Here is a 26945-nt window from a genome sequence, read left to right as displayed (position 1 = left end):
AATAGGATTAATCCGTGGTTGAGCCCAAAAACCTATGATAACTTCTTAATAAACTATTACACATAATTTTCCCATGAGAATAATGAACACTAAATTAGATAATAGACATGTAAATAAGAAGAATAGACATGTAAATAAGAAGAATTAGCAAAAAATGATAAATAAGAAACGGGTTTTTAGCGTCACTTTACCTTAGAAACTCCAGCGCAGGTGTTGTTCGTCTTCGCTACGCAGAGAGGAGAGAGGAGACGGACGGACGGCGAGGAGGTAGAGAGGTTAACTACGATAAACGTAACACTACCGTAACTTATTCTAACTTACACTAAGTGAACTTTAACATAACTTAGCTTATTTTTTTTTTATTTTTATATTTTATATTTTTTTTTACATTTTCTTTTTTTCTTTTTGATGATTACGTAATTTTAATCACTATCACTTACATTTAAAATTGACTGAATTTCTTTTGCTTCACTCTTTTCCGTTTTCTGTGTTTCACTTTCTTCCTCTTCACTCTTTGCCGTTTTCTTCGGTTCACTTACATCCTCTTCATCGCGAGTTCGCTTCGCAGTTTTTTTAAAGAAAGCATCGATAGATAATTGCTTCGTACGGCTTTTCAGAATGTTTCGAAAGTGCGTTAGGCAAACATCATCGAATTGAGAAACTACACGACAAACCTGCAATTTCTTTGGATGGTATTTGTCGATGAAGTCGACCACGTCTTGATATTTTCCTAACACCTCTTTTATTTGCGCTGAACCTAACACATGTTCTACCTCCTCGCTCTCTTCCTCGTCATCACTCATGTGCTCCGACATAGCATGGAGTTCCTTGAGCTCATCCGTCGTCAGTTCGTCGTGATGTTCGGCGACGAGTTCCGTAACGTCATCTGCGTCGACCTCCAGACCCATGGACTTGCCAAGGGAGACGATTTCCTCTACGGCTTCCGCTGCACCGACCACGGGATCAGGTTCGGGGTTAAAACCCTCGAAATCTCGGGGAGAAACTGCATCAGGCCACAGCTTCTTCCATGCAGAATTGAGGGTCCGTCGAGTTAATCCCACCCAAGCCTGATCAATGATCTTTAAGCAGTGCACGATATTGAAGTGGCCCCTCCAAAATTCACGCAAAGTTAAGTTGGTGCTTTGCGTGACATTAAAGCACTGCTTGAATAAGTGCTTGGTGTACAGCTTCTTAAAATTAGAGATGACTTGCTGGTCCATGGGCTGGAGGATAGAGGTGGTATTTGGTGGAAGATACAGCACCTTTATGAACTTGAATTCATCGAAGATATCATCTTCAAGTCCGGGGGGGGTGAGCGGGTGCATTGTCAAGGCATAGCAGGCACTTTAAAGGCAATTTCTGCTCATGAAGATACTTCTTCACAGAAGGACCGAAAACTTGGTTTACCCATTGCACAAAGAATTGCCTAGTGACCCAGGCCTTCGAGTTGGATCGCCAGAAAACATGAAGCTGATCCTTATCGACGTTGTGTGCTTTAAAGGCCCTAGGGTTCTCTGAATGGTAAACAAGCAAGGGCTTAACTTTAAAGTCCCCGCTAGCGTTGGCACATAGAGCAAGAGTCAACCGATCCTTCATTGGCTTATGCCCAGGCAATTTCTTCTCTTCAGCAGTGATGTAGGTTCGACTCTGCATCTTCTTCCAAAACAGCCCGGTTTCATCACAATTGAACACCTGCTGCTCTACGTAGCCTTCTTCCTTTACGATATTTTCGAATTTCTTAACAAAGTCAGTTGCAGCCTTTGTGTCCGCACTAGCAGCCTCTCCGTGGCGAACAACTGAATGAATCCCGGACCGTTTCTTAAATTTCTCGAACCAGCCACGAGATGCCTTGAAATCATCTAAGGAAGGCTCGGTTGAACTCTCCCCAGCATCACCCACAGAGCTCTCCTCCTTCAAGTCCGTAAAGATGGCGTGCGCCTTCTCGCAGATGACTGTTTCGGTGATGGTGTCGCCAACGATCTCTCTATCCTTAATCCACACTAGTAGAAGTCGTTCCATCTCTTCTATGATAGGGGTACGGCGTTTGGAAATTATAGTGATCCCCTTAGAAGGTTTCACTGCTTTAATAGCTTCCTTCTGTTTAAGGATTGTCGAGATCGTCGACATATTACGGCCATACTGTTTAGCAAGTTCACTCACGCGGATGCCACGCTCATGTTTTTCAATAATTTCCTGCTTAATTTCTATAGAAAGCATTTCCTTCTTCCTTTTCTCACCACTACCACTACCACTGGCAAAACTAAGCCTTTTTGGACCCATGATTTACGTAAATTATCGTTAATGGATGCACGTAAAAAATCACGATTAATTCACAGTTAATATCACAACGCAAAGAGCACAACCACACGAAGCCGGCGAGAACAGAGGACTGACCCAAGCCGCGCTAATTGAGCGTCCCTCCGAGGTCGATGTGCTGCCTTCTATCGGCGGAAATAAAAAACACTTCAGGCGCTATGAGCACCGACTACGCGTACGAGTATTGTTTACTTCGGGTGTCGAAAAAAACATTCGGGTGTAGAGTCGGAACGTGTTCGAATTGTACTTCGCGTGTCGAAAAATTCGGATACAACCGGTACGACGAAAATTGCTACTTCGTGTGTCGAAATAAAATTCGGGTGTAGAGTCAAAAATTTGCTCGAATTTTACTTCGGATGTTGGAAAATTCGGATGTAGATACGATCGTGTGTAGAGGTTCCACTGTATATATATATATATATATATATTTATATATATATATATATATATATATAAAACACTAACAAATGCTGCTTTTTCCAGTCCACTCAAAAAACAAAGGTCTCAGACATGTCCTTATTCATGTCTGGAGTTTGACCAGTTTTCATCTCCACGCTGGCCAACTGCAGATTGGTGATGGTGGGAGATTTTCCTCTGATCGCTTACAACAAATGCACCTACAGTAGTATGGGTGGTGCAAATATAACTTTTCTGATCAGAGAGAGAGAGAGAGAGAGAGAGAGAGAGAGAGAGAGAGAGAGAGAGAGAGAGAGAGAGAGAGAGAGAGAGAGAGAGAATTCTGCAGATTCAACTACCCGATTAGGAAGAATCGGTGGAACTTCAAAAGTTGAAACTTGCAGCAAATGTATTTAAGTTGAACAGGCTGACATAAGTCTTTTTTTATAGTTTATATTTGAAATATATGTTTTGATGTTATTGTTTTTAAATTAATCTATTTTAATCGTTCATTACTTCCTGTATCGTTTATTTATTTCCTTATTTCCTTTCCTCACTGGGCTATTTATTCCGTGTCGGAGCCGTTGGGTTATAACATCTTGCTTACCCAACTACGGTTGTAGTTTAGATTGTAATAATAATAATAATAATAATAATTCCACAACTGACCCAAGTGAATGTGACGGAAGGTGAGAGAAAAATATATTATAATTATTATTACTTGCTAAGCTACAACCCTAGTTGGAAAAGCAAGATTCTATAAGCCCAAGGGCTCCACCAGGGAAAATAGTCCAGCGAGGAAAGGAAACAAGGACAAATAAAATATCCTAAAGAACAGTATCATTAAAATGAATATCTCCTATGTAAACTATAAAAATACAATAAAACAAGGGGAAGAAACATTAGACTTAATAGTAGGCTTATGCCCGAGTGTACCCTTAAACAAGAAAACTCATGCAAGCTACAAACCTAGTTTGAAAAGCCGGGTGCTGTAAGCCCAGGGGCTCCAATAAGGAAAAATAGCCCAGTAAGGAAAGGAAATGAAATAAGGAAATAAATAAACAAGCGAAGTAATGAACAATTGAAATAAAATACTCTAAGAACAGTAACAACGTTAAAATAGATCTTCCCCACATAAACTATAAAAACTTATATACCCAACTATAGTGCAGAAAATAAAGCTAATACAACTATTAACAGCATCTCTATATCCAAGTAAAGTAAAGGAAATAAGGCTAATAAAACTATATATACAATATCTATTCACTTCGAGATGAAACCTCCAATGAGAGAACTTGGTATATCTCCCTCCCCCAGGGAATACGAGTAACCAACTCTCTCTCTCTCTCTCTCTCTCTCTCTCTCTCTCTCTCTCTCTCTCTCTCTCTCTCTCTCTCTCTCTCTCTCTCAGGCTTTCGTCTGCTTAAGATAAAACTAGATTTTATCGGTAATTCTCAAACTTAATATTACTTTCTCCCTTCCGATTTATTGTCAGGACTTTCTGCTATTCTCCATCCTCTCCGATTATTATTATTATTTCTATTAGCTAAGCTAGCATCCTGCTATAGGCCCAATGGCTCCAACAGGGAAAAACAGCCCGGTGAAAAAGGGAAATACAGAAATAAATAAACTACAAGAGGACAATTGATAAGACAGCTTATTGAATCCAGAACAGATTGCTCAAAGCAATAGGCATATATACGCCAATTAAAATTGTATGTAATTAGATGTATATATCTGCCAATTAAGTGTATATCTGTAGTTACATGGAGGTAAATTGTTGCTTATGTCTACTTGACATAAGCCTAAATGTTATCTCATTTGAGCTGTTCAATTTTTGTTCGAACTTGTTATATAAACGAGAGAGAGAGAGAGAGAGAGAGAGAGAGAGAGAGAGAGAGAGAGAGAGAGAGAGAGAGAGAGAGAGAGAGAGAGAGAGAGTATTACTGTAGACTTGGCGAATAAACCCATTTCCTTGTATTTCCTTAAGAAGTTAAAATACCAAAAATCTTAATATAAGTAAAATTCAATTACCCACAGATTCAAAGTAAAAAAATAAAATGGCAGTAAGCTATTTAAATTATTGCTTAGGTCTACTTGACATAGGCCTAAATGTTATCATTCATTTGAGCTAAATTACCTACAGATCAACTGTAGACAAAAACTGTATTCAAATGGTTTGAAAACCATTGCAAACTTTACTTTGGAAGATAATAAACCGTTTCGAATGGGAATATGCCTAAAACTTTATAAGTGGAGAGAATTAAAGATTGAACAATTCACTTTATATCATTGTTAGCCTACCTAACTTTAGGGATATGAGTGAAAAACGTTAATTTCTGACACATCTAAACCCAAGGTGAGATGGTGTCAAATTTACCTCATCTTTTGGAGCAAAATAGACTTAACAGAATAAAAAAAATAACACTATAACCTCTCTCTGGGGGTAACTTGATTTTTCACAGAAGATTTTATGAGCACAATTCACATATGTTTAACACTCACGAAGTCTAAAGGCAAACTGAAGACGAGGGCTCTCAGCCTCTCAATCTCACTGTCTTATTTTACCATAATTGTAGCTCATGTGTCGTTCTGTGTTCCATTTTGAGTTCCTCCCATCAGTAGGTCTCGTTACTCACCCCCCACAGACCCAAAATTCCTTAAAGATAAAGAATAAAGATAAAAGAAAAGAAAGACCAAAAAGCTACTTCACAAAAGAAGCATGCTATTAGCTTTTAAAGCAGCGCCATCTAACGATAACACACTCGCCTAATATTCACTTGGGGGAGGGGGGATTCCCATGATGGTACTCAAGCCCTTAACAGTAATACACTGCTGTAATTTTTTTCTTTTAGACAGAATATGCATTTTTAAACATCATATACAGTATGTATTTATCATTATTATACAGTAGTGACAATAGAAGTTTTCTAGTCCAGAATGTAAACACCGAACTGATCAGCACCATCTGCTGCCAACATGCTCTACTACCGAGGGAAAATATTTATGGAAATTCCAACGACTTTATAGTCTTCCCTTTATAATCTTTGACGATCTTGGACCAGTTTCCCGTTTTCCCTTCATAATACATCCATTTTATTCTTTAATCTGTTTTATTTTAGCTCTTCTTCCTACAATTTGGACTTGCCTCTCTTTTAGCCATGTCTTTTTTGAGCTCAGCCATGTCGTCCTGATGGAAGGTTCCTTAAGGTAGCTTTCTAAGGGATATTTGCAACAGTGATACTCCCAGAGAATTAACCATAGGTTTCCAGAATTCTAACTTCTGGCGTGAGTATCCTTAATATATCTTTAAGGATAATCACATAATATCAGGGGACATATTTTTTGATATGACACATAGCAATCCTCACCCTGAATAAATTTTACTCTTTGAGGGGTATTGGATGTCAAGATGGGACAAGAGATACACGGTGGTGGAGGCATGTGATTTATTGCGTCCTCCGGTACAGACTAAACTCAGTTGTTCTCTGCAACCGGCACACTCACTTGGCGCCTGCCCGCCATGGGAAAACATATCGTACTTGCAGGTAATCCATCACCCCCCCCCCAAGATTAATACATGGGTATACATGGAGAGACAATGATAAGAAATAATACATGGATATACATGGATTAAATTGGATGCATGTGCAAGAATAGGGAGACAGATACATAGCTGCCAGTAGTGTAAAATACAATGTGTAGGTAATACATGTTCATAAAATAATATGAGGAGCAGATACAATGAAAATATAAGCAGGTGCTACTGTAATGTACGTGATCACATAAGAGAAGGTATATGACCGTTAATGACGTCACATGTAGTCATCCATCCACGCTGACCTTCTAGTGCGCCGTGATGGGCGTGGCTCCCGTACTGCTTATGGGCTGGGCGTAGGGTGACTGACCGGTGGCTGCTCGGGCGTAGGCGTGGCTGGATGCGTAGCAGGTGTGGCCCGCCCAGGCTGGGGCCCCGATGATGTGAGACGCAGGTGCTTTCTGTTACGGAGGGAGAGGCGCCAGCTGCCGTTCAGTCTGACTAAGTATTGTCGGTATGGGAGCGTTTCCGCCACGGTACCGGTACGGTCCCACAGCTTAGTAGCCTGATTTTGCACTCGCACTTGGGATCCCGGGTTGATAACTGGAAGCTTTCTGGAGGGTCAGTTCCCGGTGAGGGCAGCACCGCTGTCAGCCATCTGACGTTCTCTTTGCTGTAAGGTTGCCTCCCAGAGTTTGTCTACCGTGAGGTGCCAGCAGGCCGTAGGTACGCCGTCTCGGAGCTGCCTGCCCGCTGCCATCTGGGCGGGTGACTTATTTATTCCGCGGAGGGGAGTGTTGAGGTTGCCGCCGCTGCCCGTGTTTGCTCTTATTATCCGCTTCCCGATCTTGACTGCGGCCTCTGCCCTGCCATTGGACTGCGGGTACTGGGTGGATGATAGACGCAGGGATATGCCCCATAACTTGAAAAATTCCCCCATTTCCTCGCTTGCCAGATTGGTTCCACCGTCCGTGGAGATTTGCTCCGGGGCCCCCCACCTGGCGAAGTAGCGACGTAGCTGGGTCTTGATGTGAGAGGAGGAGGTGCCGTGGGGGAAGTGGGCCAGCTCCAGCCAACCTGTGAGCCTGTCTGCGTAGGCCATGTAAGAGTGTCCGTCGTGCTGGAACATATCCGCTACCGTCATCTGGAAGGGGTATTCTGGGGGCGGCGTGATGATGAGTTCCTCCGCGGCCTGGGATGGTGCGTGTACGTCGCATTCTTCACACGAGGATCGGTAATATTGCAGGTCCCCCTAGAGTCCAGGCCAGTACACCGTCTGGCGCGCTCGTCGTTGCATCGAGTCCAGGCCTTGGTGCCCCGCGTGTAGGTTGGAAGCCACCTGCTGATGGAGAGGCTCCGGGATAACTAGGCGGACGTTGCCCTATTCGAATGTGTATGTCACCAAGTCTTGGATAACGGCCAGCCTCTCCCTGACACCGTAGAAGGGCCGAAGGCATGCAACTTCCTGGGACTTCCTGTCGGCCCAGTCCCCAGCCAGGCCCCTGGCCATGAGCAGCTGATACACTGGGTCGCTGACAGTGGCGTGCCTAACCCTCGCCTCGTCCACGACACAGCTGTCGTGCTCTACTGCTGCCAATACGGCGGCCGCTATGGCGTCGGTGAGGTCTTTATCGAGGTCCACGTCGTGGGCGCTGGGATCGGCTTTCAAGGCGGGGTATCGTGACAGGAAGTCTGCCGCGCTGTTACGCTTCCCCGGCAGATACTTGACCTTGAATCGGTACTGCAGGGTTCTCTCCTTCAGCCTGAAGAGACGGGGGTTGGAGATTTCCGTGAGGGCCCGATCCCCCAGCAACTTGGTTAACGGGCGGTGGTCCGTCACAACGGTGAGGTTGGGGCACCCCAGCAAGAACAGCCTCGCCTTCTGGAGACACCAAGCTACCGCGAGGGCCTCCCCCTCCACAACAGCATAGCCAGCTTTGGCAGTGGTGAGATGGCGGCTGCCGCATAGTGCCAGGCGCCTCCCGCCCGTGCAGCAGAAGGGCGTGTTGGCGGAGCTGCATGCGCAATACTGTTGAAGGATTACAAACCCTATGCCTTCTTTGCTCCAGTCAGTGATCGCTGCTGTGGGGCGGCTACTGTCGTAGTAGGCCAACCCGTCCTTTGCTAATTGGCAGATCATGTCTTGGGCATGATGGAATTTGGTGCAGAGTGCCTCGTCCCAGTACACTAACTTCCCGGTTGGTTTTTTGAGGAGCTCCTTGAATGGGTTCATGATAGGGGCTGTTGCGAGGAAGGGCGCCAGCTGGTTGACGAATCCGTCTCAAGCCCTTATGTCGGTGATAGAGGGCTGACGTGGCATCGGGAAGTTCTCGATGGTTGCCAAACGTTCCTCTGTTGGCTTGTAGGCTTCCCAGCTAGGTTGAAGCCCACAAAGTCCACTTCCCTTCTTGCAAATTGGAATTTCTCCGGCTTCAGGGTAACACCCTTGGCTGCGCATGTTACGAGGAAGTCGTAGGCATGCCAGAAAGCCCCTTCGATGCTGTCCTCATAGAGCAAGGTGTCGTCTACGCACTAATATTTCCTCTGGATGTCCTGGATGGCGTCGTCAAATCGTCGAGTATACGCATCGCCGGCGGAGCAGTGCCCCATGGGGGTACGACGGTAACGAAATCTCCCCCAGGGGATGATGAATGTGGTTAGGTCACAATTTTCTACGTCTAACTCCACCTGGTGGTATCCCCAGTACGCGTCCGCCACGGTCTTGAATGTGTGCTTAGGTACCCCGGACACCATGTCGAATGGGGCGGGGGTGTGGTGTGTCTCCCGTAGGCAGGATGCGTTGAGGCGCTGGTAGTCGACTGTACGGCGTGGCTGTCCTGACTTCTTGGCGACGACCACCATACGGGCGCACCATTCGGTTGGCTGCCCGGCAGGTACCGGTTCTATGACGCCACGGGCGACATCTTCTTCGAGCTGGGCCTTCACTTCCTCTTCCCAGTGTTTTGGCACTGATGCTGGGGTGTGGCATGCATAAGGCGTGGTTCCTGGGAGTAGGTGGCTGTGGTGCAATTTCCCCTGCATCACTGGCAGTGGCTTCCTGGCTGTGTTGAATGTCGTCGTGGCGAAATGTTGCAGGAGCCAGGCTTCCAACCTGGCCGCATGTTCCTCCTGGGGCGGCAGGGGCACCTCGGCGGGTCGGGGTGGTACCTTGGCGGGCCGGCCCGTCTGGCCGTGCCATCGAACAGGCTCACGTGTGCCACCGCGGGGGAGGTGTGGGGGAACTCCTTGGGTACCAGTGTTAAGTCCCTGCTGGCGTCCAGCGACAGGAAGAGGTGCTTTGCCGACTGCACGAAGTACACGTCCTGCTCCATGGTGCGGCCTTGCAAGGTGACGTGGCACACGGCAGATCCAAGGCACTTCAGGGGGAAGTTTGCAACATCCCGCAAGCCGGCACGGGGTGTAAGGGCTGCTGGGCGGACTTGGAGGTGCAATAGCAAGGTGGGGCCCCCCACACATACCTGTGCCCCAGTGTCCGCCACGGCGGTGACAGGCACTCGTACTCCTGTGTTGGTGTGGACGACTGTCACCTCCACTACTGGGTGGCGGGCGAGGTTGGCGCCCGCAACAGGCACAGTGCTAGACACAGCACTAGACACGTCTGCCGGGGATCCTGTTGATTTTGCCTGTGATTTTCTGCAGCATTTGTAGTAGTGGCCCTGCTTGCGGCACCCGTTGCATACGGCGGACTTAGCGGGGCATGAGGCTCTGCCCGCCGCAGTTCCCGCAGGGAGGGGGTGGGGGACCCCTACCTGTGCCAGCGACAGTTGCATTCGGATGATCTGCCTCGGGTGTCTCGCTGCCAGCTGTGCAAGCAGTTTCCCTCCAATTGCAGTGGCGCGCAGCGGCGTCGACGCGGGCCGCCTCGTAAGCACAGCACCTGGCCCTTAGGGTACTAACACTATTGATGTCGTTGCTACATTGGTACACATGGCGACGCATAGCGTCATCACTTAGGCCCACCTTTAACTTAGGTAATAACATATATTCAGCTAGATTACACTGACACTGAGAGCAATGGAAATTGCAATCGGTGGCCTTTTGAGAACACTTTAAAAAATAATCAATGACACTTTCTCCTGGGCCTTGTATTGCATTAAAAAACTCTGACCATAACACAGCACGGTTTATAGATCGTAACACAATATCACGAATAAAATCCATGGCTTCCATAGCGGTGAGGTTACTCCATTCCTGTGAGGTGAATCTGGTGTCCAGCGCTCGTTGTAGAGGGGGTGTGCAGTATAGCCTGATGTGGTGGACGACCTCGTGGGGCGGTAGTCTGCACAATTCGATCCAGCATTCCATCGACCTCCTCCAGGACCTGAATGCGACGGGCTTTAGCTCAATTTCACACTTCTCCGGGGCTGCAGACGCAGGGACACGAGGTGCAGGGGTAGCATGTGTCGTAAGCCGGTCGCGGAGGACGTTGATCATTTGTTGCTGTGCCGCCATGGCTTGCCTGGCTTCTTGCAGGGCAGTGACGAGACCACGGGGGACGACGGGGCGTGCGGCCCTTGCGGTGGACTGCTCTGAGTGGCGCTGGAAGGGCATGGTGAGGGTCATGGAGGTCCTTGAGAATCACTGCGCCATATTGGATGTCAAGGTGGGACAAGAAATACACGGTGGTGGAGGCATGTGGTTTATTGCGTCCTCAGGTACAGACTAAACTCAGTTGCTCTCTGCAACCGGCACACTCACTTGGAGCCTGCCCGCCATGGGAAAACATATCGTACTTGCAGATACTCCATCAAGGGGGAAGAGTGGCGAACGAAGGGGAGCCGTTATCAAGGTACTCAGTGGAACCCCTCCCTGTACTGCTACGGCCCATCATTCCTTTGATCTGTAGCATTTAAGCTAAGTGCTCTCCAACGTTTCTCTCGGTGTTGTTACGGTTTATCGGAATATTATCATGCAATCTCCACCATCTTCATCCTCTGGAGAAAGTTGAGTATTTAATCTTTCCTGAGTATAATTTTTAGCTCCCTTCTCACAGTTGAATTAGCATAATTCAAGTGTGTTAAGTGGAGCACAGCCAACCCAGGAGGCGGCCATTTTGAGATCGCTGTCGCAAGTCATAATGCAATTAATAAGTTAGCAGTGCGATGCTCCCAGTATTTAGCTTTAAAAAAACTTTTTGGCTAGCTAGGCAAAATTATACTAGTGAAGTTTGCATATATAACGGATTTTGAGCGAAGCGAAAAATCTATTTTTGGGTGAGATAGCCATGGCGTCCTGATGGAAGGTTCCTTTTTGGTAGCTTCCTTGGGTATAAGACTACTAAGATATTCCCAGAGAATTTAACCACAGGTTATCACAGAATTCTAACTTCTGGAGCGAGTATCTCAAAGGTTTCCCTTTAAGACATCGTAATTTCAACAGGGGACGCATGTCTAAACGCGCCACATAGCTATCTTCACCCCGAACAGAGTTAATGCTTCGGTGTGTAAGAGTAGAGAATAGCTGGGAGCCGTTCCACAGCTAATCTCACTCGTGGCTACTACTGATACTCGAGACGTAAACAAACGGACGCCATTGCTCTAATGACGTCACGCCCGTCTTCATCCTGAAGCCAGTTGCTGCCCATCACCATGATACAGTAGCACAGGGTGGGAACAAAACTGGACGAAGTAGTAGGGAGGGTCCATCAGGACGCCATGGCTATCTCACCCAAAAATAGATTTTTCGCTTCGCTCAAAATCCGTTTTTTGGGCTCAAGCCATGGCGTCCTGATGGAAGAGTACCAGAGAATCAATGTATCGTGGTAGATTTTCCCCTAGTATGAAGTGCCTAGGCATTGACAAAACAGCAAAGTAATCTTAGATAAAGAACCATAGGGAAGAAGTATCCTGCCCCCCTTGGCAGTGAAATTCCCATGGGCTATGCCGACGTCAAAGTGGTATTGAAGGGCTATTCATCCTGAGAGAAGAACTTGAAGAACTTAGAGATGAAGCTGAATGTTTGGTATTTGTATAGGAACATTCTGAAATTAGACCAGTGGTGGTTGGACACTGTGTATAGAGTTCATCTCTTGGGTATCAGAAGTAAGCATTCGTGTAGGAACCTTACTTAGTCAGGGTGAATATAATTTAGGATTAGACATCTTAAATTCTTCATAACCATAAGAAAGGAGGAATAAATAAAACTATGACAGGTATGTATTTCATAGTAAGTAGGAGCTGAAAGAGACGCACAAGTAATAAAATAGAAATTTTATTTCACAAATGCAGAAATTAAATAATTTACAGCAAAAAGTAAAGTTCATTTACAGTAATAATAATGTACATAGAAATAAAGGCTTGCTCTTGAATCTGAAAAGGAATTTCAGGATATTAGTAGGTACTCGTTCTCGAGGAACGCAAGTCTTTAATTAAAACACATCATGCTCAAGGCATGCGGCACTTGTGTGACACTATGACATTTCACCTGGGATAAGAACAGTTATAAAAGCACTAAGTGTTTTTCGACATCACTATGAATCGCTCGAGGGTCAACATAGGCACCCGAAGAGTTAGAGTCCCAAGTAACTCACTGTTCTACGCAGAGTTAGGTGCAGGTTTCATAACACTACCTGCGGCTACCACAAAATGTTTGACTTCGTGCACTTGTTTCGCATAGTGTTTAAAGAAAACTCGCGAGGACTTCCAGCCCGTGAAGTTTTTAAGGCTTTCAAAGTCCATGCTCTGAAAGAAATTCAGAGATGATGCCACTTTTCTAGGATCATGACCAGCGGGTGTACTGTTCGGATCCGCTCTGCGAATGAAGTAGGTGATTTTCGCTCTTAATTGTTTCAGTGACAGGTCGCTGCCCGATGTTTCTCCTTTGAAGAGTTGGCCTCCACCAAAGTTCGAAGTTCTGCGAAGATAGACCTTGAGGCTCTCTACTGGACATAGAGAGACATCCTCCTTCAGGGGGCATATTCTCCAAGGGCCCCATCTTTTGGTGGGTAATTCATTTTTAGCGAGAAACGTCGGATCAGGGGAGAGGGTCACTTCTCCTGAATCGGTAAACAGGATGTGTCCTTCTCTTGATAATGCCACTATTTCGCTGACTCGAGCTCCCGAAGCGAGAGCAAATAAAAATATAACTTTCTGAGTCAGATCCTTGAGGGGGCATGAATCGTTGTCCAAGTTGGAGGCGAAATGGAGTACCTTGTCTAGTGACCAGGAGATCGGTTTCGGTGGGGGTGCTGGACGTAGGCGAGCACATGCTTTTGGTAGTTTGTTGAAGATGTCGTTGGACAGATCAATTTGGAAAGCATATAGAATTGGTCTAGTCAAGGCCGATTTGCAGGTTGAAATCGTATTGGCTGCTAATCCTTGTCCATGAAGGTGAATAAAGAAGGACATACAGAAATCAATCGTGATTTCTTTAGGATTTTTTGTCTTGACGAAGGAGACCCATTTCCTCCAGGATGATTCATATTGCCGTCTCGTGGATTCGGTCTTGTATTCCTCTAGGAAGTCTAGACTTTTCTTCGAGATCCCAAACCTCTTCTTTGCGGCAAGGGAGAGAAAATCATGAGATGAAGGTCCTTGATTTTCGATGATGAAGCGAAGACAGTCGACTTCTGTACTTGTTGAGAGAGAACTGGGCCCGGGAGAGGGATCAGCTTGGGCTGCAGCTCCAGGACCAGGGGGGTACCAGTTGCTCCGGGGCCACTTGGGAGCCACTAGGGCCGCTGTCCCTTTGAAGGTTCTCAGTTTGGAGAGGACTTTCAACAGAAGGTTGGTGGGAGGGAACAGATAGATCTTGGACCATCTGTTCCAGTCCAGTGACATGGCATCCACTGCTTCTGCTTTGGGGTCCTCGTACGGGGCTACGTACAGAGGAAGTTGATTGTTGTCGCTCGTTGCAAAGAGATCTATCTGAAGTTCTGGGACTTGGAGAGAGATGAAGGAGAACGATCTTGCGTCTAGAGACCATTCCGACTCTATCGGGTTTGTCCGAGATAGAGCATCCGCTGTCACGTTGCGGAATCCTTGTAGGTGAACTGCAGACAGGTGCCACTTCTTCTTCTCTGCCAGACGGAAGATTGGGAGAAGCACCTGATTTATCTGGGGCGATCTTGAGCCTTGGCGATTGAGACAACGAACTACCACCGAGTTGTCTAGGGTTAGACGGATGTGGATCGAGGGCGGCGGGGATAACTTCTTCAGTGTTAGAAGGACCGCCATGGCCTCCAAGATGTTTATGTGGAACATCTTGAATAGTGGAGACCAGGTACCTTGAACCTGTTTCTGGTGGGAGTGACCTCCCCAACCTTCCAGTGAGGCATCCGTGTGGATGTTGAGTGATGGAGGAGGGTGTTGGAGAGGAATGGACCTTTTCAGGGCCTTTTCTTCCGACCACGGCTTTAGGAGGCGTCGCAGTCTGTTTGGAAGCCGTCTCTTGAGGTCTCTTCGAGCGATGGATGCCGAGCGTCTCCAGACTCCCGCGGCATCCTTTAGCTGTGCACGAAGCACTGGGTTTGTCACTGAGGCGAATTGTAGAGAGCCTAGAACTCGTTCCTGCTGTCGTCTTGAAATGCGTTTGGATTTCAGTAGTCGCTTGACAGACCCTGCTATTTCCTTCCTTTTCTTCTGGGGGATGGAAAGGCGGTGTGACTGAAGATTCCAGTGGATTCCCAACCACTGAAACTTCTGAGCTGGAGAGAGGCGAGATTTTTTCTCGTTGATCTTGAATCCCAGGTGTTCTAGGTACTGGGTAACTTCGTTGCAAGACTTTGCACACTCTTCGGGCGATGGAGCCCAGACTAGCCAGTCGTCGAGGTAGGCCATCACCTGGACGTTTCTTAGGCGGAGTTGTTGTACTATGGCATCCGCCAGTTTTGTGAAGATCCGAGGGGCCACGTTGAGGCCGAAGGGCATGGCCCGGAAGGCGTAGCTTTTCCTTTGGAGTCGAAATCCTAGGTAGGAGGAAGCGTGATGGTTCATTGGAACGTGCCAGTAGGCATCCGCCAGGTCTATAGAGACCGTATAGGAACCTTGAGGCAGAAGGGTCCTTATTTGTTGAAGCGTCAGCATCTTGAATTTGTTGTTCGCTATGAACTTGTTGAGGGGGGATAAGTCCAGAATGACTCTGAGTTTGTCTGAGTCCTTCTTGGGAACACAAAACAGTCTCCCTTGGAACCTGGTGGACTTTACCTTCCTTATCACCTTCTTGTTCAAGAGGTCTAGAACATATTCTTCCAGAAGGGGGGTTGATTGTTGGAAGAATTGCTGGAAGATTGGGGGTGGTTGAGTCCAACTCCAGCCTAGACCCTTCTTGACGATGCTGTGCACCCAGGGATCGAAGGTCCAACGATCCTGGAATTGGCGGAGTCTTCCTCCCACCGGAAGCACTTCATTGCTTCTGGTGTCCCGAGGACTTGCTGCCTCGGCCGCTAGCTCCCTTTCCTCCTCTACCTCTGGAGGGACGGCGAGATGCGTCTTTGCTTGCACCCCTGAATGAGCCTCTACCTTTGGCACGAAAGGTAGTTGATTGTTGCTCAAAGGCAGGGGTGAAGACCGGTGACTGTGACAACACCGGTTGGGGGACCAATTGAAAGGTCTGTTGTGGTTGGGCAACCACTTGGGAGGTAGCGGGTCCCGGAAACTGACGTCTTTGCTGACGTTGCTGGGGTTTTTGCTTTTGGGGTTTCCTCTTAGGCTGAGGTCCGTCGTCCTGAGAGGGTTTCCTTTTCCTGGACATGCCCCACTTGTGGAGAAGGTTCCTATTCTCCGTGGCGGCTCTGTCAGTGATTTCCTTCACAAGGTCAGAAGGAAAGAGGTGTTTTCCCCAGATGTTGGAGGAAATCAGCCTCCGGGGTTCGTGTTTCACGGTGGCACCGGCAAACACGAATTCACGACAGGCTCTTCGAGCCTTTATGAAGTGGTACAAGTCCTTCATTACAGTCAATAGGTGGGATTTGGAGAGTACCATGTAGTGGTCTGGTACTCTAGTGTCACAGGCCATAACTTCAAGTTGGACTTGATGAGAAAGAGATGCCGCAAGCCTCTCCTTCGTGTCTTGTTCCCGACGAAGGAGGTGATCGTTGAGCTTAGGGAGGTCTTCATTAAACTGACGTCCGGCGACGTCAGGATCGAGCCTTCCCACGACGAAAGTATGTTGAACATCTTTCCAGTGTCGAGCGTCAGGGGGGGGTCACTATGGAGAAGGGTCTGCACTCCTCCAATGCAGGGCAGGGTTTCCCTTCATCCGCCGCTTTAAGGCATGCAGCTAAGGCCTTTTCCAAGAATGGAAGAACCGCAGTTTCAGGTGCAACGTAAGTAGGGTGCTTCTTGCTCAAGGCCGGAAGCTTAGAGCAGGTAAAGCCTCTACTCTTGAATGCGGAGGCTAGCATAGCCTGGGCCTTTGCGAGATCGAACACTATCTCTTCCTTAGGTTCGGTCTCTTCCTTCGAGGCAGGTTCGGAACGAAGCCGGACGTAACAGTCCGGGTAGGCCTCAAAGTTTGGGAAGAACTCCACATCTTCCAAAGGGACCGTGCCGATCTTATCACTGACAAAGATCCTGCCGGTCGCAATAACCATATGCTCTGCATACCTCCACGGGTTGGCATGAGAGCAAGCGGGGAGATCCTTGACCGAAATCTTCTTCGGTTCTCTGGATCCTATCATCGACCTGATGGACTCCTGGTTCTCCTTCAGCCTGTCGTCCATGACGGCTCTAATCAGTCGGATCAATTCTTGAGTGGAAGAAGAAGGATCCGGAGTCGAGGAGGTAGACGGAATAGACATTTCCGTCGGTGTAGGAGTAGGAGGGGGGATGGACGGGGGAGCGACCTCTTGCTCCGACTCGGCGTATTCCACCTTGTCTTCGTCATCTTCGGCTCCTTGAGCCATAAGCGTTTTCTCCGTGTCTTCCGAGACATCCGAAATCTGTCCGTCATCTTCGAAATCCAAACGACACTCGTGCATGGACTGAGCCATGACTACATCAGGTTCCACCGTAATTTGGACAGTGGGGATCACGTCTTTGGGTACCACTGAGTCAGGGGAGGCCTTAGGGAACAACAGTGACCTCAGTTCTTCGGTGGCCAGGTACGGTCCGGTAGCATTTTTCTGGAAGCCACGCACCCACTTGCGCAGCTTTTCACGAGAAATGTCTCTAATCTCCGCTGAGGGAGGATTATGGAAGGCCTCAACTAGGTGAGCCTGACAGACCGTACAGTTCAGTGGATTCCAAAACTTCAAATCCCCTTTCTTGTCTGCACAAGGGGCGTGAGTCCTGCAAGCCGTATGCCCGTAAAACTGCGGGCGTTTCACAGCGCAGAAGGCGAAATCACACTTCGTCTGCTCCTCCTGTGGAAGAAAGAGAAAATGAGTATGGGGGAGTCATAAGAATGGCTCTTAAAGTAAGTTAATATTAATTATTAATTTTAACTTAATGAAAGGTGTGATGCATAGAGAATGAAATAGTAAAGGAGAACATGCTCCATGCATCCCGCCCGGCTGGTTACCATAAGCTTGGTCCCTGGATAATCCGAGTGACCGAGGGCACCGGATATAATTCCTTAGAGCTCCAAGTATTTTGGAATTCCATGGAAAAATCCAAGGGCAAGATTGGGACCGAGATCATTCGGTTCCAAGTTAAGGGCCAGAAGGCCTCTTTTTAAAGGTAACTGCTTCTGGCAACCAGCCGTGCTAAGATGCACATAGCATGCTGGAATTAGAAGAATGCAAAGAGACAGCATGCTCACTAACAGAGCAGTACCAGGTACTGATCTTAATAGTAGAAACAGTCTATCTGTTTGCGATATAGGGCTATCATTGTCCTATGATAGCTACAGGAAGGGGGTGCAAGTATTCTTGACGCCTCCGGGGCATCCGGCAAGCCGCCGGCATGCCGGAGCTCGCTCCAGCGTAGATTCTGGCATTAGGACAGACAATGTTCAAAGTCAGTCAAATACCAGGATGGCGGACGCCGGCACAACGGCGGCACGCCGGCAGGGAGCGGCGGCTCCGGCAGTCGGAGGATGCCGGATTGGTGACTGGGATAAGGATGGTTAAAGCTGCACCGGGTTGCCGGCAGTATATGCCGGCACTCCGGCGGCCGACCGGCAAGCGGACGACGAGCTAGGAGGAGGAGAGCCGCCGGTAGTAGCCGGCGGCAGCCGGCAGTCCCTCGGTACACGGGGGGCTGGCGGCAAGGTTAGGAAGAGTCACCAAGTAGGAGGCAGGTATTGCCGACAGTAGAGGCGGCAAGAGACCGGCACCCGGATAGGGAGAGAGACAGGGGGGAGGGGGGAAAGGATGCAGGAAGTACCATCAGGACTCCAGACATCCCTCCCCCTCCCTGAGAGGGTGTACCCATGATAGAGGCAGGCTCTAACATCCAGGAGCAGGGGTCACTAGGGACCGGGAGCAAGGTAGCCCAAGGGAGGGCTAGGGAACACCCAAAGGGGGGGGGAGACTCCCATATGCAGAGCTATACTAGCAACTAACCTTATAGGACACTATGAAGGTATATGTACCAGAGCGGACTGCACAAGGAAGCTCGGGTAGCCCTACTATTCCACCCTAAGGAGGAGTTGTAGGACAGGGGACAGATGGGTATAAACTAACCTAAGCATAGGCTAGGCTATACAAGAGATAGGTGGGGAGGGAGAAGAGAGAAGTCTTCCAAGGAAGGGTTTCTGTACCAGAGCGGCCACTAGGGAAAGGGAGGACACTCCCTAACCTAAGATCAGGCAGATCAGCTAAAACGGTGCGAGAGTACAGTTTCAGCATGGAACAGAGAAACCTTCCTAACCTAACCTAGAGCAGGGCTAAGAGTCCTGAACTAGGAAAGGAAGAAGACATATCGCTATCGCAGGACAGTCATAGACTATCCTAGCCATAGAGGTAGGGCTAGCCTAACCTCACTCTCGGACGCAACCTTAAAGGGGTTTCATTCCTTTAGGGAGGACTGAGAGGCGATATATACTCTATTAGACAATTGATCCCTTTACTCAGAAAAGGAATCAAGGCTAAATAGAGGGAATGCCAAGGCAGGGGATGAAGGAAGCATATAGGGGTCCTATCATTAGGTTAGGCTAGAAAGAGTCACTGACTAGCCTATCCCCTATATGGTCCCTGAAGGCGAAAACATTTGCATCACTGTCAAAAGTATTGTAAAATAATGCCACTATCTTCATAACTTAGCCTAGGATCACTGATAAATCATGCATGAACACTTGTATGTAGGCTCCTGGCCTGGGGGCTATAGTAGCCGACTGGTAAGAGGTCAATCGATGACCGATAAAAAGCGTCTAAACACGATATAAAAGTTCCTAGCTATGAAGACTAAATAAACTAATGTAATCGATTAGTAAATAAGGCCGGAAACGTTGTTGTGGCTAACTAAATAAGACATGCATAACAACAACGACGCCATAAAATGGCGGGTCCGGTAGAGGCACAGCTCTGCCACAAAACAGCAATTATCTCGAAAAGTAATATTTACTTTACGGCCAGAGCTTAATTAAACAATACTGGAACCTTGTACTCAACTTTCCAGAAGAAGGCGAGGCTGAAGGTAACGACATAGCGAAGATGCAAAACGATAAAGTTAACACAGGGAAAATCCGTCTAAGTAGGGCAGCTACTAAACAAAGGATGAAGACGGGCGTGACGTCATTAGAGCAATGGCGTCCGTTTGTTTACGTCTCGAGTATCAGTAGTAGCCACGAGTGAGATTAGCTGTGGAACGGCTCCCAGCTATTCTCTACTCTTACACACCGAAGCATTAACTCTGTTCGGGGTGAAGATAGCTATGTGGCGCGTTTAGACATGCGTCCCCTGTTGAAATTACGATGTCTTAAAGGGAAACCTTTGAGATACTCGCTCCAGAAGTTAGAATTCTGTGATAACCTGTGGTTAAATTCTCTGGGAATATCTTAGTAGTCTTATACCCAAGGAAGCTACCAAAAAGGAACCTTCCATCAGGACGCCATGGCTTGAGCCCAAAAATATATATATATATATATATATATATATATATATATATATATATATAAGTATATATATATATATATATATATATATATATATATATATATATATATATATATATATATATATATAATATTTCCTCTTCCAAAATATAACGTTTCTTTCGTATAGCCTAACCCGTTTGGTATACGTTAGGAATGTTAATCCAATTGTTATACCCTCTAGTATAGTTTCTATTACTTCGGTCTGGGATAGACATATCCCCTAGAATTATTTATATAATTCGATACGCTTCTCTTTTAGAGAAAAAAGGATAAACCCTTCTTCCCCCCTGAGCCCCGCCATCCCAAGCAGCAACCCTATCTTCCATCATCGCCAACTAGTAGTTAACTTCGGCTTGACTTGGATAGTTTTTCACCGTCGATCTTCTTTGCAGCCGAGTATCCCGGCTTTGAAGTATGACGGTAACTCAGGATGTATTGTCTTGCAGCCGACAATGTCATCGACAGGGAAATCGTGATTCCTCTGCCAGCCATGACATTGTCGGCAAAGGAAGCTATGCTTCCCTAGTTTACAACCGGAAGTAGGCGGCATAATTGCCGCCGCCTTTCTCCCTTGTAGACTATAAGACGTCTTATAGCCGACAATGTCGTCGACAGAGGAATACTTATTCCTCTGCCGACCATGACAGCATCGACACAGGAAGCCATGCTTCCTAGTTTACAGCCAAAACCAGGTGGCATCCCTGCCGCTGCCTTTCTCCCCTGCAAACTATGATACCCTTCCTCCCCCGCCGCCCTCTGTCCTTTAGTGTCGGCATAGCCGTCACAACATTCTTTTAGCCGGTATTCTACAATCATCCCGGCTTGCTGGGTTGACTAGTTGCCGGCCGGGACCCTACCAGCGGCGGTTAGGTTGCAGCCTCGGCCAACTCCCCCTTATGTCCTTCCTTCACCGAAAGCAAATGCCCCGGGGGGAAGACTGAGCCAGCCCTGACAGCTGCCGGTGGGACACCCAATATTCTGTTGAGAATTCTTCAGTCCTCTCTTGGACTGCCATCTACAGACCTCGCAACCGGCAGTACAGCCAGCGGCAAAAGTTGTGGCTGGATGGAAGCTAGAATCAGATGCATTCCTCCCCTTCCATTAGAATTCCCATTCTGGCAAGGAGACAGTAGGTGGCAGTAGCCTCCTACACTTCCATTTATTGTGCTAAACCATAATAATAGGAAACCCTCCTTTCCATTCTTTTTCTCTCTCTATCACTTAGTGCCGCCAGGCACTAGCCTAACCCTGGTAGTGTACCGGTAAAACTACAGTATATAACAATACAGTAGCCAGTAAAACTACAGTATATAACAATACAGTAGTACAAGTATTTCTAACAGACTCTGTGTATCCTTTCGTAGCCTATTGTTGGGACTGCATAACATGCTGAGGTTGAAGCATTCCCTCAACACCCTGATGAATCCTTGGATTATCAGATCATTCATGAAACACCGTTCAGTATTAATATTTTACAGGTGGCGGAGTTAGTATAAATATTTACTAGCTCCAGCTCTACGTACGAGAGTTATTTCACTCTGTATTTTCCCTTATAAGGAATTTAAATATTAATATTGACGGAGGTCTCAGAAACTGCCTGTGAGAGGAAACACTATTATGGGTCTTTCTTATTTCCTTTCTAGCTTACTATCCTAAGCTATTAAATATAATAGTATGCATTACTATTTTTTCATATATGCATTATATCAATGATATAAACAACTGAGTAATTTCACCCCTTTTCTCCCCTACAGGAGGAGCCAATGGTGAAGGGTACAGTTATGTTCTGCAACCACAAGAGTAAGAACTTTGTGGGCCTACGATGCACAGGTCTCATGCCCCCTGCTGCATCGTATCTGGATCCCTGAGGTACTGGGACCCGTATTTTAAGCATACATTATATCAATGATATAAACAACCAAGTACTCATTCACCCTTTTTCTCCCTTACAGGAGGAGCCAATGGCGAAGTGTACAGTTGTGTTCTGCAACCACAAGAGTAAGAACTTTTGTGGGCATACGATGTACAGGTCTTATGCCCCTGCTGCATCGTATCTGGATCCCGGAGGTACTGGGACCCATCGCTCCAATCGCTTGACCTTGCTAACCAACGGCTTTGGAAAAGATATCCCTGACACTATGGAGTCAAGAGATACAACAAGGGAAAGTCTTCGAAGGTGAGTATGAGGCTTCCAGAAGAACTCTTCGGGACCTTACCTACCTAACAAATCTCTTTAGTGCCTACTGCTCCCTAAGGCTCAATCGAATACGTTTGTGCCTCAGGTACAGTTCCAGCCTCCCTTTATCCAACGGACAGTGGACACGGATATCAACAAGGCACTGCAAGGCTTGGACATCCACCAAGAACAGATGTCGGAGGTGTCCACTGACACCGGACAGGACCTACTGCAAGAAGGCCCTGAATAAGGAGTGGTTCAACCACCCACGGAGGAAGAAGGATCCGTTTCGACAGTGACTGAGGTTCCTCGGCTCACTGTGTCGGCATTTCAACCTATGCTGTCAACCTCTTCAGCCCCATCTCCCCAACTGGCTAGACAGATTGGCAGGAGCAAAGCGCTCCTAGAGTCGATCCAGCAGGTGTTGACACTGTTCCAGAAGGAACAAGAGGAGAATAAGCAAGATCTCAAAGAGATGAAGAGAGAGGTACAGGAATGAAAACGCCCTGGCGCTTCCAGGGGCTCCGCTAAGCCCCTTAAAATATCTGACCTCCCTCACTGCTCCGAAACCAACCCCTGGAGGTAGACGGAACACATGCCCATGTTGAATGGGAAGCTTTGTATCTCCGAGAAGTTGGGGTCCAAACCCCTTGAAGAGCTTCAATTCTGGCCCAGCTTTCAGCGTACCCAGATTGCTACGTGAGACTGCGAGATGAACCTACATCCCGCGAGGAGACTATACAGAAGGAAGTCATTGTCCTCCAACATGACAAGGCACAAGCCATCCTTACCAAGACCCAGAAAGGAGCCGGGTATATTAACTCCAAAGTCTCAGCATTGAACAAGAAGCACCCAATCTTCATTGCTCCTTCCACCAGAGCCTTCCCCCTTTCGGGGAAAGCCCTACACAGTGTCATGAGAGCAGTCGAAGAGGGCAAACCCTGCCCAATCCTAGAGAAATGCAAACCATTATCTCTAGCTATGCCTACCTGCGAGAAGTGGAAAGAGGTACATCTAACCTTCTCCGTCTTGAAGTTGGATCCGGAGATAGCAGGCTAGCAGTTTAATGAGAACCTTCCAAAGTTGCCAAACAAGTAGTAGCATACCTGGATGATTGGCTGGTGCGGGCAGCATCCAAGACTACTTGTCTGCAAACGGCCGAAAAGGTGATCTAATTCCTGGAACACCTGGGCTTCAAGATCAATCGCTAGAAGTCTCGCCTTTTTCCAGCTCACAAGTTTCATTGGTTAGGAATCCATGGGAACTTGCAGTCACACCACCTCTCCATTCTATTAAAGAAGAGGAGAGAAATAGCGACATCTGTCAAGGGACTAATCCAACACAAGAGGATTTCAAGATGCCAACAGGAAAAAGTAGTGACAGACCCGATGCTAGAAGCACAGCTAAACAATGCGTCAGGGGTCTGGAGAAGACACGCATCAAACGCTCGAAGAGATCAACAAGGTTGACAACAACCCCATTGCGCACGCTACTAAGGCTGTGGTCAACGAATAAGAGCCTAGCACAAACAATTCTCTTGCGACCACCAGAAACATCAGTGGTGATACACTCAGATGCCTCCCTGGAAGAATGGGGAGGCCATTTGCATGAGATGAAAGTGAAAGAAATTGATCACTCCAGTTCAAAAAACTTTCCCATCAACATCTTGGAGGCTATGGCAGTCTTCCTGACGTTGAAGAGACTATCCCCTCCCAGAGCAGTCCACATCAGACTGGTCCTCGACAACGAGGTGATAGTAATATGTCTAAATCGATAAGGCTCGAGTTCACCTCACATTAATCACATGATGTTAGCCATCTTCCGCCTGGCAAGGAAGAGGAGATGGGATTTATCATAGTTCACCTTCAAGGGTTCCGCGATGTGACGGCGTATGCTCTATCCAGGCGAAAGCCGATAGAGACAGAATGGTCTCTAGACGCAGGCTCATAAAAGTCCCGGAACTGCAGATCGACCTCTTCGCAACGAGCGACAACAAGAAACTACCTCCTTATGTATCCCCTTACGAGAACCTTAAGCAGAAGCGATAGACGCCATGTCTCTCGACTGGAACGGATGGAATCGGATTTACCTGGTTCCACCAACCAATCTCCTGCTAAAAGTCCTCGACAAGCCAAGATCCTTCAGAGGAACAGCTGCAGTAGTGGTCCCCAAATGGCCCAAAAACAATTGGTTCCCTCTAGTTCTAGAATTGAAACTGAAGCTGTTTCCTCGGCCGAACCCAGTTTTATCCCAACTGGTGCAGAAGTCGACTGTTTACATTTCTCCCTCGAGAACCAACAACCTGTATCTCATGATTTTTTCGCCCTAGCAGCGAACAAAAAGTTTGGGATCTCGAAGGACGAGGTCGACATCCTTGTAGAGTACAAGTCAAGTTCAACCAGGAGTCAATGTGAATCATCTTGGAAGAAATGGGTATCCCTTGTGAAAATAAGGGGACCAACAGAAATTTCAACACATTTCTGTCTCTCCTCCTTCATTTACTTACTTGAACATGGCCTGACTTCCACTACAATAACTGCGTGTAAATCGGCCCTAACTAGACCTCTTCTATACGCCTTTGAGGTGGACCTCACAAGCGAAACCTTCTACAAGGTGCCAAAGTATGCACTAGACCCAAGCCGGCAACCCCTCCAAAGCTCATTACATGGTCGTTGGTCAAAGTCTTGCACTATGCTTTGAACCTAAACAATGAGGATTGTACTCTAAAGGAACTAACACAGAAAGTCAATTTTCTGTTCGCAATAGCCTCAGGGGCTAGAGTTAGTAAAATATTGGCCCTATCAGGGATGTAGGCCATATTCAGTTCCTAACCAGGAGGACTGAACCCTTTTCCTGATCCAGCCTTTCTGGGCGAGAACGAGCTACCCACCAAGAAGTGGGGTCCTTGGTGAATCTGCCCACTGAAGGAAGATCTCTCTCTATGCCCATTAGTGTCTCTTAAGGTCTATCTTCGTAGAACTTCAGACTTCAAGGAAGGACAGCTCTTCCGAGGCGAAACCTCAGGATCAAAATCTATCCCTAAAATAACTGAGAGCAATGCTCACCTACTTATTCGCAGAGCGGATCCTGACAGCTCACCGGCAGGTCACGATCCAAAGAAAATTGCTTCTTCACGGAACTTCTTCCAACACAGGGGCTTTGGTAGACTCCGCTCATACACTGGGTGGAGATCAACCAGGTCTTTTACAGACACTATACGAAGCAAGTACATGAAATAAAACATGTTGTAGTGGCGGCGGGTAGTGTTATAAAACCCGTTGTCTAGCGCTGCAATGAACAGTGAACTGCTTTGGGACTTTCCAGTGCATCGGGTGCATGAGTACATTTACCCTCAAGTGCAAACCACAACGATGATTAACACACTGTTCCATATAGGTGCATATCTGACCGATAACACCAGTGCTGAGTGAACGTTGCGTCACGGTGTTCATGCATTTCTAAAATCTGTACAAATCAGTCAGATTTGGTTTCACATCTCCATTGAGTGGCATCATTTCGATGAAATTACATATTTTTTCGACAAGAGAAAATATGGACCCTGATGTGTTTTCAATGCCGGATCAGATTCATACCTGATTGTAACTACATTTGATAATCTAGTTACAAGGTAAAATACTAAACGTATTTGCGTCTTACTGCTGCTATCTCAGTTACAGACAAATAAAGCATACTAGAGTTAATTAAACCCTAGAAGGGCCCAACTTGAAATCAGAGTACAGATTTTCAAGGTATGAGAAGGGTAATCTCTAAGTATTACAGTCCATCCCTATGGAGATACAAACTTTGAATCCTTATAGTCGAAGTCGACATTTTCCCTGCAGGGGGCAGGAAGCCCTAAGCTAGTTCCAAATATTTCGGTATTCTTAAACTCCTCTTTCAAATTCATTACCTGACTTATGTATAGAAGCAGCTTTCTGCTCTGATTTAGCAACTTATCCACTCTTACATACATATTGATCTAACTGTCCTAGTTTTTGGCATAAAGATAAATAAAGGCTTGGATTTTGGTACAGCAGTGCTCCTCCCACTAAACAATGCAAAGGGATCAGTTGATGTCTCGACACTCGACTTGATCAGCGATCCAACACTTCGGTAACTTCTTCCTCGGCAGGTGTTATGTCTGATAGTTCAGCAATGGGCAAATGAGAAGCGAACATTAATAGCACATGTCAGTATGTTCTTTAGCACAAACTGCTTCTCTCTCTCCTAGAAAAGAGAGAGAGAGAGAGAGAGAGAGAGAGAGAGAGAGAGAGAGAGAGAGAGAGAGAGACCTTCCATCTCAACTGTCAGTGAGCGTGTTCAGCTCTAACAAAAGTTTTGAATGTTGAGGATTCTTGCCACTATCTGAGGGCTCTCTAGCCTTACTTCTCCTACTGAGCACAATTATCTGTGAACACCCATATAGAGTATACAGACTGCTCTGTAGTGTTGCTTCTTCATGCTATGGGCAACCCTCAGCACTCACAGGCATCATTCAACCCTCACTCAAAATAGGTGGGG

At 47.0% G+C, this 26945-nt stretch overlaps 1 protein-coding gene across 1 annotated transcript in view; it reads right to left on the bottom strand.

The window, feature by feature from the left end:
- The window catches only part of LOC137625281 (zinc finger protein OZF-like), a 93936-nt gene extending 88590 nt beyond the window's left edge, over positions 1 to 5346 (bottom strand). Inside the window, exon 1 of the mRNA XM_068356083.1 lies at positions 5093 to 5346. The gene's annotated coding sequence lies outside the window, so the exon portion shown is untranslated. The remainder of the gene's footprint in view (positions 1 to 5092) is intronic.
- Positions 5347 to 26945: the final 21599 nt, after the last annotated feature.

Source organism: Palaemon carinicauda, chromosome 32, assembly GCF_036898095.1.
Source record: "Palaemon carinicauda isolate YSFRI2023 chromosome 32, ASM3689809v2, whole genome shotgun sequence".
NCBI lineage: Eukaryota > Metazoa > Arthropoda > Malacostraca > Decapoda > Palaemonidae > Palaemon > Palaemon carinicauda.
Note: the sequence above shows the minus strand (reverse complement) of the source record. Positions and strands in the feature narration are given on the sequence as shown.